Consider the following 11,654-nt stretch of genomic DNA (forward strand, 5'->3'; position numbering starts at 1 on the left):
TCTTTTAATATGTTGGCATTACTAAATTTGTCTCAATGCTTACATATATGTGTAAAAGAAAATGTACGAGCTATGATAACTGTGTCTGATAGAATGAAGAGTAGACTGTTATAGGAAATATTCCTTTATTGGGTGAGAAAATCAGACCATGTCATAACTGCTTTAAGTCATACAGAATAGATATCAGAGCCTTAAACAGGCTGACTTCTGCTTAAAGTTCCCGGAGGTACTTGATTCAGTCCACAGGATCGGACAACGACGTGAGTCCTCTTCTGCGCCATTGCCCAGTGCCATAATCTTGCAATTTACCATGAGACACTTTCGAGTCATCACCTGAAAGGCGGTGAAGGGATCTGACTACCTGAAGACAAGGAAGCTCCATTTCAAAGAAGATCTCTCTCCTGAGGACCGAGAGAGATGCAACCACTTATGGCCACAGGTGGAGAAAGTACATAAGGAGGGGAAAATTGTCTACTTCGTTGGAGCCCGTGCTTTCGTGAACAGAAAAGAAATTCACTGAAATCCCTTTCAGTCCTGTTTGCGGATGTGCCTCAAGGTCTCTTTTCCTTATTGTTCTAAAGACTTATAGTAAGCTGTTGTTGCTAAAAACGTTTTTGAAGCACTTTTTAGACAGAGTAGTTCTGTTCTCTCTGAAGCTTACACACTCTTCTCAGGGTAAAAAGTTAATTTACTTTTCAAAATTTCATCTCTATCCTTTAATTCTTTTAATGCTCGAGGACTAAGGGACAATACCAAAAGGAAGGCTCTGTTTTTATATGCTAAACGTTTGAATACTGACTTTTGTCTCATACAAGTATCCCATTCTGAACCTAAGGACGCTAGCTTCTGGAAATCCCAATGGGGTGAAGATTTATGGATGTCTCATGGCACAAACCATCCAGCGGGAACTGATTCTGAAACATAAGTTTAAGGGAAAAATATATCTTCAGAAACTGATCCGGAAGGACATTTTATTTTGCTGATGATCAGACCCTTTTACTGGGAAACATTTACGGCTACAATAACAAACAGAATACTGACCTAATACTTATAGTAAATGAAAAAAAATCAGTCTTTAATGAGTAAATTTGCTAATCTAAAGATTATATTAGGAGGGGACTGGAATCATTCACTCAATAACATGATAGGTAGATGGCCGAGTAAAAGTCAGGAAAGTAGCAATTATATGATGGATTTTATAAAGGAAAGAGACCTAATTGATAACTCCCTCCTTCCTTGATTCAGGGACTAATTACTTTGATTCCCAAGCCTCAAAAAGACATCCTTTTGATAGAAATTTGGACCTATTTCACTGCTCAATAATGATCATAAAATAATTGCTATGTCTGGCTAAAAAATTTAAATGTGCACTTAATGATATTATTGATGAAACAGTCTGGTTGTTGTTCAATAATAAAATTATTCCTCAAAAATACAACTTGCCTAATAATTCTGCACTCCCTGTATATCAAATCAAACACCATTTGTCACATTTTAAAGGTACATGTAAAAGCTGTCAGCTTATATAATTCTGAATCATCAGTCAAAAAATCCTAACCTGAGAATTTCCAACATACACTGTGGAGTCTGCAGTCCAGCAGAAAGAAGCTTCATGCCTGAATCCTGCAGGTCATTGTTGCTCAGGTCCAGCTCTCTCAGACTACAGGAGTGGGAGCTGAGAACCATGGACAGAGCTTCACAGCTTCTCTCAGAGAGGTTACACCTGTTCAGGCTAAAGAAACAATGACATTTTTCATCAAACAAAAATAATTTTAATGTTGAATCTAGATTTCAAGATGAATATCTCAGTTTGCACCACAGTTCAGATTTTAATTAATTAATTTAAAAAAAATAATTAACCGAGATTTTGCCCTGGGACAAATAAAACACTTTAAGTTAAATTTCCTAACAGAAAACTAAATTAGACCTCTATTAAGTCTAAAGGGAAACCAGTGAATAGCTACTAGATTTACTTATACTAGTACGGAGTGACACCAATGACTGTAGAAAACATGGACGACGCTACAGCACCTCCTCACATTAAGACAAAATATCGCGCTTGCCGAGGCTGCCATCTTGCATTTTTGGAGGCAGAGTCTGCGCAGTAGTGACTTCAGGTGGAGCAACTGTGTAACGCTCCCGCCCACACACCCCCTGGGCGTGACCGCAAACACGCCCAGTTTATTTGCTGATGGGTTTACCGCGACTGACGACTCGTTCAATTGAGGTAACTACAACCATGTCACTATTATGAAAAAGACACACAGCTTATCATCTCATCATGTTCTAAAATATCTAAAATCACTCTGTTGTTAAGTTGTTTGCTAAATTAGCTGCTAGCATACGCAATGTGTTGGGGGCTTGTTCAGGCCCGGCCCTAACCAATCTGGCGCCCTAGGCAAGATTTTAGGTGGCGCCCCCCTACATCAGCAGTGTAGTGTATGTACTCAAAAGAAACCGAATAGCTTTGTCTTTGACCTTCTTTTTTTTTTTTTTTACTTAAAGAAAGCAAATTCACAATCAGAATAATTAACAAGATAAAAAAATATATGAATAAATAAATGAATACAAAAAATAAAAAATGAATATATGAAATACAATAAATTTTACATACATAAACACAATAAAACGTGTCAACAAGTTGGATAAAATAAATTAAAAATAGAATATAAATAAGGCAACAGGAAGACCGCTTGATGCTGCTGCAAAACTGGTGGGTTGTGCTGCTGAGGTGGACGGCAACAGGAAGACCGCTTGATGCTGCTGCATCATGGCTGGGTTGTGCTGCTGATGCTGCATCACTGGTGGGTTGTGCTGCTGAAGTGGAGGCAGCAGCGGTAGATGTGGTAGATGGCCCAGGGGTGGGATTTAGAAACTTCAACAGTGCATCTGAAGAGAGGAGTATGTGACACCACTGAGTATTAAAGTCTAATAATAAAAACATATGATTCCAGGAATAAAATGAAATGATATAATATAAATGAAAAACCAAAGAGATATATGTATGATGTTAGCTGATATGCAAATTAGATTAGATTCAATTTATTGTCATCATTACAGTGAAATGCTGAATAGCAGAATGCAAAGTAACAGTATAATATCATATGAGAATGTTATGTTATGATTATCTTTGACCGAATCACAGCAGTGCTCATATTAAAAAACAGCATTCCCTCTCATGTGATATTGCTTAACTCATTCACTGCCATTGACGTCTAGACGTCAATGGCAGTGGGGAGTTACCTGATTTGAAAATGGCTGGCAGTGAATGAGTTAATTAACATTAATGATGTGCACTTTAACAACTAGGCTTACAACTATAATATATACAGGGGTGGAAAAGTGACTATTACCTGCAGGGTAAACGTTAGCTAACCAGAAGGCAATAACAATGTAAACAAAAAACACCTGCTTAAAAGATGAATACAAATGAGGAATGGTGGGAAAGGTGGGAGTACTGTAATTACCTAACGTTACATTATTATTTTCCATAACAATTTAGCCCCCTCCACAATATTAACTGACGTTAAAACAGTTAACTAGCTATTTATTGATTAGCAATTAGCGAATCATGTAACATTAGCTTAATGCTAAAAATTTAGGTTACTATCACATTCAGACAAATAATTTCATGTAGGCTAACGTTATCTACCTCTGTCTTTTTCTCGTTTCTCCTCCTCTTCTTTTCTCTTTTTTCTTCCCTGGGCACCTGACAGTTTTGGCCGTTTTGACATCTTGTGTTGATTTTTTGATGTGGTGACGTCCAAAAGGAACCATGATACGGGAAGGGAGGGGGCGCACCGTGCGGGGAGGGGGGTGGGGGCGTAATGTTGTAACAAATAATATTTCTATTAAATAAGCTTTACTTTGCATTTTAATTAACGTGGGATTATTTTTTGTATTTAGAAATAATAGTACCAACTTTTTTTTTTTTTTTTTTTTTTTCCCCCCAAACATTTGTGGCACTGGCGTGGCACCCCCTGATGGACGGCGCCCTTAGCATTTGCCTATGCGACCTATGCCACAGGCCGGCCCTGGGCTTGTTGCTAGTGATGCTACACACCTATTACTCTAATAGTCTGTATTATTGAATGATTCAGCACCAGAGATGGGCAGTAACGCGTTATAAGTAACCCGTTACAAGTAACGATTACTGTTACTTTCTCCTAAGCACGCTGCGTTACTGTGTTACTAAAACTGTTATTTTTTTGTGAGAGTGTCTCGTGACAGTGACGTAAGCGAGTGCAACGTTCGTGGCAACAGCTGCGTGCAGATCACAAATGGATAATATAATGAGTGCGGGAGAGTGTATGACCGTGCAGCATTTAAAGCGTGGAGGTGCTGACCTTACTTTGAGTTTGATTCTGTAAAAAGTGACAAAAACATTAGCGTCCGCTGCTCACTGTGTGGGAAGAAAACTTCTTTTTACAGCGAAAAAAACCCTAAACGTCCGAGCAAGCACCAAATACGCTGCCACAGGAATGTGAAATTCACAGAGAAACTGCCGTATCCTTCCACTGACCACTGCGGCACACCTGCACCAGGGTAAACCTCCGCCTGCCCCACTCCCCCAGAGCAACAGGACCGCTGAGTCTTTGATTTTATTAATTTTCTGCTGTGTTTTACGTGCATCGATTTGAAAGAGTGAGTGTAAACACAAAAAACTATTTTATTTTATGTGCTGGAATGTGCAGAAAATAGGTTTAAATGTTAAACAAATTTCTTCCAGTCAGAGAATGTTGCATATAATGTAATGTTTGCTTGATGCATAAAGTTAAAAGATTAAAACTAATAAAACTAGTGTTAGATTTGTATTGTTTATTGTCATTTATGCTTAGAAATATTTACTCATATATGCTTAGAAGTATATAATCATTTGTAGATTGAAAGAATGTCTCATCCTAGGAGTTCTGTAACATATCTGTGTAGCATGAAGAGGGGGTGCGTTCACTCCTCTACAGAGTGTTCTGGCATAGATCACACACCTCCTTGGAGAGGTCGTATCTTCTCTTGCTGATATATGGTATTATATGGTATAGCAAAAACACGTATATCTGTTTGAGTGTAAGAGCCTTTTGTTTAGATGGACCGCTAGACTCCTGGCACCAGCTTTGGGGAGTCTTCACAGGGTCACATCTTGACGCCCCCCCCCCCCCCACACGCACACACACACGCACACACACAAACTTACACAACGCACAGGCAAGGTATTCTTGGTGTGTATGTAGACCTCTTATGTTAATGAACCTATGTATATTCATGTGAGCTCAATAAAAGAACAATGTTATGGGGGAGCGGACGAGAGCGACTGGGGTCAAGCGAAGGAACGGCGCTTGTCGTGGTTCTCTCCCTCATGCATGAGTAACACAAAGAATTTTGCCTACTTGTGTCTTGCTTTTGCTGTGTAGTAAATTGTCCTTAACGTTCCAGCGAATAGGTTTATGCTACAAACCTATCAAGTAGTTTTAAAAAGACTTTTTCATTTGATTACATTTTATATGATGGATTATGCAGAAAAAATAGAATTGGGCTGAAAGATCTATTGCTTTATTACCTATTTAGGGGATAAATCATGTTTTAAAAAGTAACTAAGTAACTAATTACTTTTGAAAATAAGTAATCAGCAAAGTAACAGGATTACTTTTTGGGGGAAGTAATCAGTAATTAGTTACTGATTACCTTTTTCAAGTAACTTGACCAACACTGTTCAGCACTCCTTAGGTTTTGTTATCCATTTTTAGATAGCGATGAGATCAGCTGCACACTCCACGCCCAGAGTTACTGTTAATATCAAAAATGTAATGCCGTCCTTTGAGATTTTAACATTTAAGATTGAGTGTAATGGATCTAAAACTGTTTAAATGTTCAGAGCCCTCTACTGCCTGGTAACATGGAAACTTTAAAAACAGCAGCAGAACATTTCAGTAGTTTAGTCTAATTTGTTCTTTTCATTTAATAATAGAGTCCATATTATATCAACAGCTACATTCACCCTGGGGAGAAACTAGTGAGGGATACCATGAAGACTAAGCTGGGTTTCCTGGGTCCAGAGGTTTGGATAAACTTCTTCCCTTTCTTTCATCACAGCTGTCCTGTTCCAGAAGTTCTGTTGACCCACTGAGAGAGGCTTCATTTAAGAAACACCAGGAAGACTGAAGCTCATTGCATTGATCAAGCAGGACTCATGATCTTCACCAGCAGCTCCCTCACAGGGAAATCTTCAGTACTCCTCCTAGGAGATGGATACACCGAGCATTTCATGAACACTGTGATGGAGACCTTTGCTTTGTGTAATGTTATAAATACTCGGATACTCCCCAGAGGCTCTGGACTTTTACATAGAGATATTATACTCAGTCCTGTAAAAAGTAATATATTTAAAAATATATTATCCTCTCTAGTTACTCTGGTATAAATAACTTTGAATTACTTTATGGTAAATAACACACTATCGGCAAAAAACTGTGAAAGAATTCCAGATCACAAGGTTGTAGTTCGAATACAAGTGACAACCTTTGACCTTCATCAGGTTTTATTTAATTGTGTCAGAAAAATGTGCTCTTCATGCAGCTGAGTACATCAAGTGTTTAAGATGGAAGCTGTGCAGGTCTGAGATCAGCAGCTTTGTGAAACACCAAACTGAGGTCCTGTTAATGCTGATATATAGTGACACAGTTACATGGGTGATTAATCCTTTTGTTTTTTTGTCTTTAACTTTATCAATAAAACAGCTGCAGCTTTCACTACAGCACATGTGGTACTTTAACCTTTGCACTGTTTTCATCAGTTCATTTTGCAGTTAACATGTGAACATGTTGGATGATCTGTCTGCTGTCACTGGGTGGTGCTGAGGTCTGAATCTGAGGGCAGCTCCTGTAATCACAAAGAGAACAGAACCATCACAAACTGAAATATAAAGTTTATCTCTCAAATCTGAAATAAAGCTGGTCCTTCTCTGTCCTCACACACTCAGGATCTGAAGTTCTTCTCTTACATTTTCAGTTCTACAGTTTAATCCATAAATACTGATTAATGAGGAGTGACTGAAGTACAAGCTTTTTTAAAAATTTGGTATTTATTGTCTTTACAGATGTGGCAAGAGACTGAAAACTGTTGTTTGCACATATTTGATAATCAGCTCTGCACAGGAGCTGAAGCAGAGTGCAGCCTGTCACTTTTACAGTATAATACTTGTAATAAAAGTACAGTAACGGTAATTAATGACTGAGCAGCCCGGGGCGTTTCTCTTGATTTTTTTTTATCCAGGATAAATTCATTCACCTGCAAGGATTAGATAAACGAACTTTACAAAACAAGTTTCCTCAACAGCCGAGTGCTCATGTTAGCTAGCTAGGTCTCAGGACCGAGCTAAGGACGGTAATTATGGATTAGCTTACAAACACGTTTAACTTACCAAAAAGGTGCAGTGGGGCCTCGAGTCCTTCTGTCGGGTAGTCCAGTTTACTGAAGAACACCTCAGGCTGTCAGGTTAAAACAGTCGTTCGTGTTTTCGTAACAAAAACTCAGGCCCTTCTCTCAGAGCCTACACTCTATCTGCTATTCCTGAACAGAGATACGCAAGTTTCTCCGTGACTGCAGCTGCCAGTCAAAACTGTTATGATGAAGTTACACGCCAATTTAACATCACCGCGATAGAATCAAACTTATGGGAAAGGAGACCCCTTGGACATAAATCAGCGTGATAAGAACTATTGATAACAAAAGAAAGAATCTTTGGAAAAAATGTATCTGATGAGAATTAATTTATTTTTGTCTGTCCCCAATCCCATCCGCTAACATGGAGTAGGCGGAGTTTATGACCTATACTGCAGCCCTGCAGCCAGACACCAAGGGGCAATAGAGACATTTTAGCTTCATTTTGGGGGAGCTGTCGCGTCGTCCATGTTTTCTACAGTCACAGGCATTCAGTACTGCTGGTCACTATCATAATTCTAATATCTATAGAGTTATCTAGTACAGGGGCAACTGAGTCCAGCCCCTCTCCAGGAGACTGGTTCCAGAGCCCAAGCCATGCGTTGAGATGAGCCCAACTATATCTAGCCGGTACCTCTCAACCCCATGCCTAACTCAGGCTCCTTCCCCACCAGAGAGGTGATATTCCATGTTCCAACTGCCAGTTTTGGTAGCTGATGATTGATCCACCAGGGCCTCTGCTCCAGCCCGCCACCCGGCACACAATGCACCCGACCCCTACGGCACCTGCGGGTGGTGGGCAGCAGGTTCCTTGCACAGCCCAAAAAAGGGCCCATGGGCCCTTTTTTGGGCTGTGCAGGGCCAGGCCCCATGGACTAAGGCCCGCCCACCTGATGCTTGGCAGGGTGAACTGTTCTCTTGGTAAATGGTAAATGGCCTGCATTTGTATAGCGCTTTTCTAGTCCCTAAGGACCCCAAAGCGCTTCACACTACATTCAGTCATTCACCCATTCACACACTGGTGATGGCAGCTACATTGTAGCCACAGCTGCCCTGGGGCGCACTGACAGAGGCGAGGCTGCCAGACACTGGCGCCACCGGGCCCTCTGACCACCACCAGTGTTCTACTCATAGGGGTCTTCTGAATCGCTCTTTGTTCCTCACCTACCTACAACCAATTTGCCATGGGAGACCCTACCAGGGGCAGAAGCCCCCAGAAAAAATAGCTCCTGGGATCCCTGGGACAGACAAACTCCACCACAATAAGGTAGTGATTTGCAGAGGGGATCTACATCCCTACCCTCACCTGTGGTCACGAGCTGTGGGTAGTGACTGAAAGAATGAGAGTGCGGATAGAAACGGCAGAAATGAACTTCCTCTGAAGGGTGGCTGACCTTACCGTTAGAGATAGCGTGAGAGGTTCAGCCAACCGGGAGGGGCTCAGAGTAGAGCCACTGCTCCTCCACATGGAAAGGAGCCAGTTGTGGTGGTTCGTGTATCTGACAAAGATATCTCCCGATAAGTTGTTGGGCAACCCAGGACACACTGGGTAACGCCTTGGTGTTCCCCCGGACAAGCTGGAAGAGGTGGCTGGGGAGAGGGAGGAATGGGTTTCTTTGCTTAGGGTGCTGCCCCCGTGATCTATTAAAGAGATGAGCTTGATGCCAACTCAGGTGGAAAACTTCTGTAGTCAGGAAATATTTAGGTTAATTTGATGGGTTATACTATAGGATTTATAGTTATAGCAGTTGGCCAGTAGGAATGTTTGGCCCTGCTCTGCAGCAGCTTCTGACTAAAGCTTCTTACCCACTCCGCGGGTGGAAGCGGCTGGTGCCCGGCAGATGCCTACACAAGTGCCTGTTCCCCGGAAGAGGGCAGCTGAGGTCGGAGCACGTGAGGGACCTGCTCAGCAGGTTCCGAAGGTCAGAGCACACAAGAGCCCTTCCCAGCCGGGGCTAGATGTCGGGGTGCGCGAGGACCCTGCCAAGCCTGAGGTTGGCGTGCTGTCTAGACCAGCCTTCCTTCCACCTGGGGCTCTGTGTGGTCTTGCGTAACGGCTGCCTGCCAAGCCGCCTGGGAGCCTCGGATCATGCCGTGACTGCTGCACCACCTCCACTTGCCACACAGGCATCCTCCGGTCCACACAGTGGCCACCAGATCAGCTTCATCATCGCTGTGGGACAAACGGCAGACCGAGCGGCATCCGCAATCACCCCTTATCGGCTTAAAACGGATTGAACTGGGTCCATACTGTTGTTATTGGTGTGTGTTTGGCTGGGGGCTGGAAAGCTGCAGCCGTGAAAGTATAAGGTACAACAACTGGTAATAAAGGTGTGAAGAATGTGATCAAGCTCATCATTCGTATCCCACAATACCTCAAATAAATTATAAGCTAAAACATGTTATCAGCAGCAGCTATGGACCAGCAATTTAAACAAAACTCAATGACTGTATTTTAAAAATAAAATGAGAAGTATGTCCTTGCTTACAGAGCTTTGTTGGAGGCTTTGACCACTGGCAGCAGCCTCAGAAGAGCCTCCTCTGAAGCAGAGTATTTCTTCAGGTCAAACACATCCAGATCTTTTTCTGATGACAGTAAGATGAAGACCAGAGCTGACCACTGAGCAGGAGACAGTTCATCTGTGGAGAGACTTCCTGATCTCAGGGACTGTTGGATCTCCTCCACTAGAGATCGATCATTCAGTTCATTCAGACAGTGGAGCAGATTGATGCTTTTCTCTGCAGACAGATTCTCACTGAGCTTCTCCTTGATGTACTGGACTGTTTCCTGATTGGTCCCTGAGATACTTCCTGTCTGCGTCAGCAGACCTCGTAAGACAGTCTGACTGGTTTGCAGTGAAAGACCCAGGAGGAAGCGGAGGAACAAGTCCAGGTGTCCATTTGGACTCTGTAAGGCCTTGTTCGCAGCAGTCTGGTGGAGAGATTGAAGTTTTGGTGTGTTAAATAATTTAAACCACTAGGAGGTTGTTTCTTCCAGCAGATTGAGTCCAGAGTTGATGAAGGTCAGATGGACATGAAGAGCAGCCAGAAACTCCTGAACACTCAGATGGATGAAGCAGAACACCTTGTCCTGGTACAGTCCTCTCTCCTCTTTAAAGATCTGTGTGAACACTCCTGAGTACACTGAGGCTGCTCTGATATCGATGCCACACTCTGTCAGGTCTGATTCATAGAAGATCAGGTTTCCTTTCTGCAGCTGTTCAAAAGCCAGTTTTCCCAGAGACTCCATCATCTTCCTGCTCTCTGGACTCCAGTGTGGATCTGTCTCAGCTCCTCCATCATACTTGACCTTCTTCACTTTGGCCTGAACCACCAGGAAGTGGATGTACATCTCAGTCAGGGTCTTGGGCAGATGTTCTCCCCCTCTGGTTTTCAGCACATCCTCCAGAACTGTAGCAGTGATCCAGCAGAAGACTGGGATGTGGCACATGATGTGGAGGCTACGTGATGTCTTGATGTGGGAGATGATCCTGCTGGCCTGCTCCTCATCTCTGAATCTCTTCCTGAAGTACTCCTCCTTCTGTGGGTCAGTGAACCCTCTGACCTCTGTCACCATGCCAACACAGACAGGAGGGATGTGATTGGCTGCTGCAGGTCGTGTGGTTATCCAGAGGCGAGCAGAGGGAAGCAGTTTCCCCCTGATGAGGTTTATCAGCAGCACATCCACTGAGGTGGACTTTCTAGGGTCAGTTAGGATTGTAGTTTTGTGGAAGTCCAGAGGAAGTCGACACTCATCCAGACCATCAAAGATGAACACAACCTGGAAGTCTTCAAAGCTGCAGATTCCTGCTTCTTTGGTTTCAGTAAAGAAGTGATGAACAAGTCCCACCAAGCTGAACTTTTCCTCTTTCAGCACATTCAACTCTCTGAAAGTGAATGGAAATACGAACTGGATGTCCTGGTTGGCTTTGTCTTCAGCCCAGTCCAGGGTGTATTTCTGTGATAAGACTGTTTTCCCAATGCCAGCCACTCCCTTTGTCAGCACAGTTCTGATTGGTTCATCTCTTCCAGGTGAGGCTTTAAAGATGTCTTCTTGTCTGATTGTTGTTTCTGGTCTGTCTGGTTTCCTGGATGCTGTTTCAATCTGTCTGACCTCATGTTCATCATTGACCTCTGCAGTCCCTCCCTCTGTGATGCAGAGCTCTGTGTAGATCTGATTCAGAAGGGTTGGGTTTCCTGCTTTAGCGATCCCCCAAAAC

At 42.7% G+C, this 11,654-nt stretch overlaps 1 long non-coding RNA gene across 1 annotated transcript; it reads right to left on the minus strand.

Moving 5' to 3' along the window:
- Window positions 1–112: 112 nt before the first annotated feature.
- On the minus strand, window positions 113–6,595 carry LOC120732525. Its single transcript, XR_005695599.1, has 3 exons — window positions 6,019–6,595; window positions 1,559–1,732; window positions 113–914 (listed from the first exon to the last, which is right to left on the minus strand). It is a non-coding gene; the product is annotated as an uncharacterized LOC120732525 (long non-coding RNA).
- Window positions 6,596–11,654: the final 5,059 nt, after the last annotated feature.

Source organism: Simochromis diagramma, unplaced genomic scaffold, assembly GCF_900408965.1.
Source record: "Simochromis diagramma unplaced genomic scaffold, fSimDia1.1 OVJJ01000334.1, whole genome shotgun sequence".
Classification (NCBI taxonomy): domain Eukaryota; kingdom Metazoa; phylum Chordata; class Actinopteri; order Cichliformes; family Cichlidae; genus Simochromis; species Simochromis diagramma.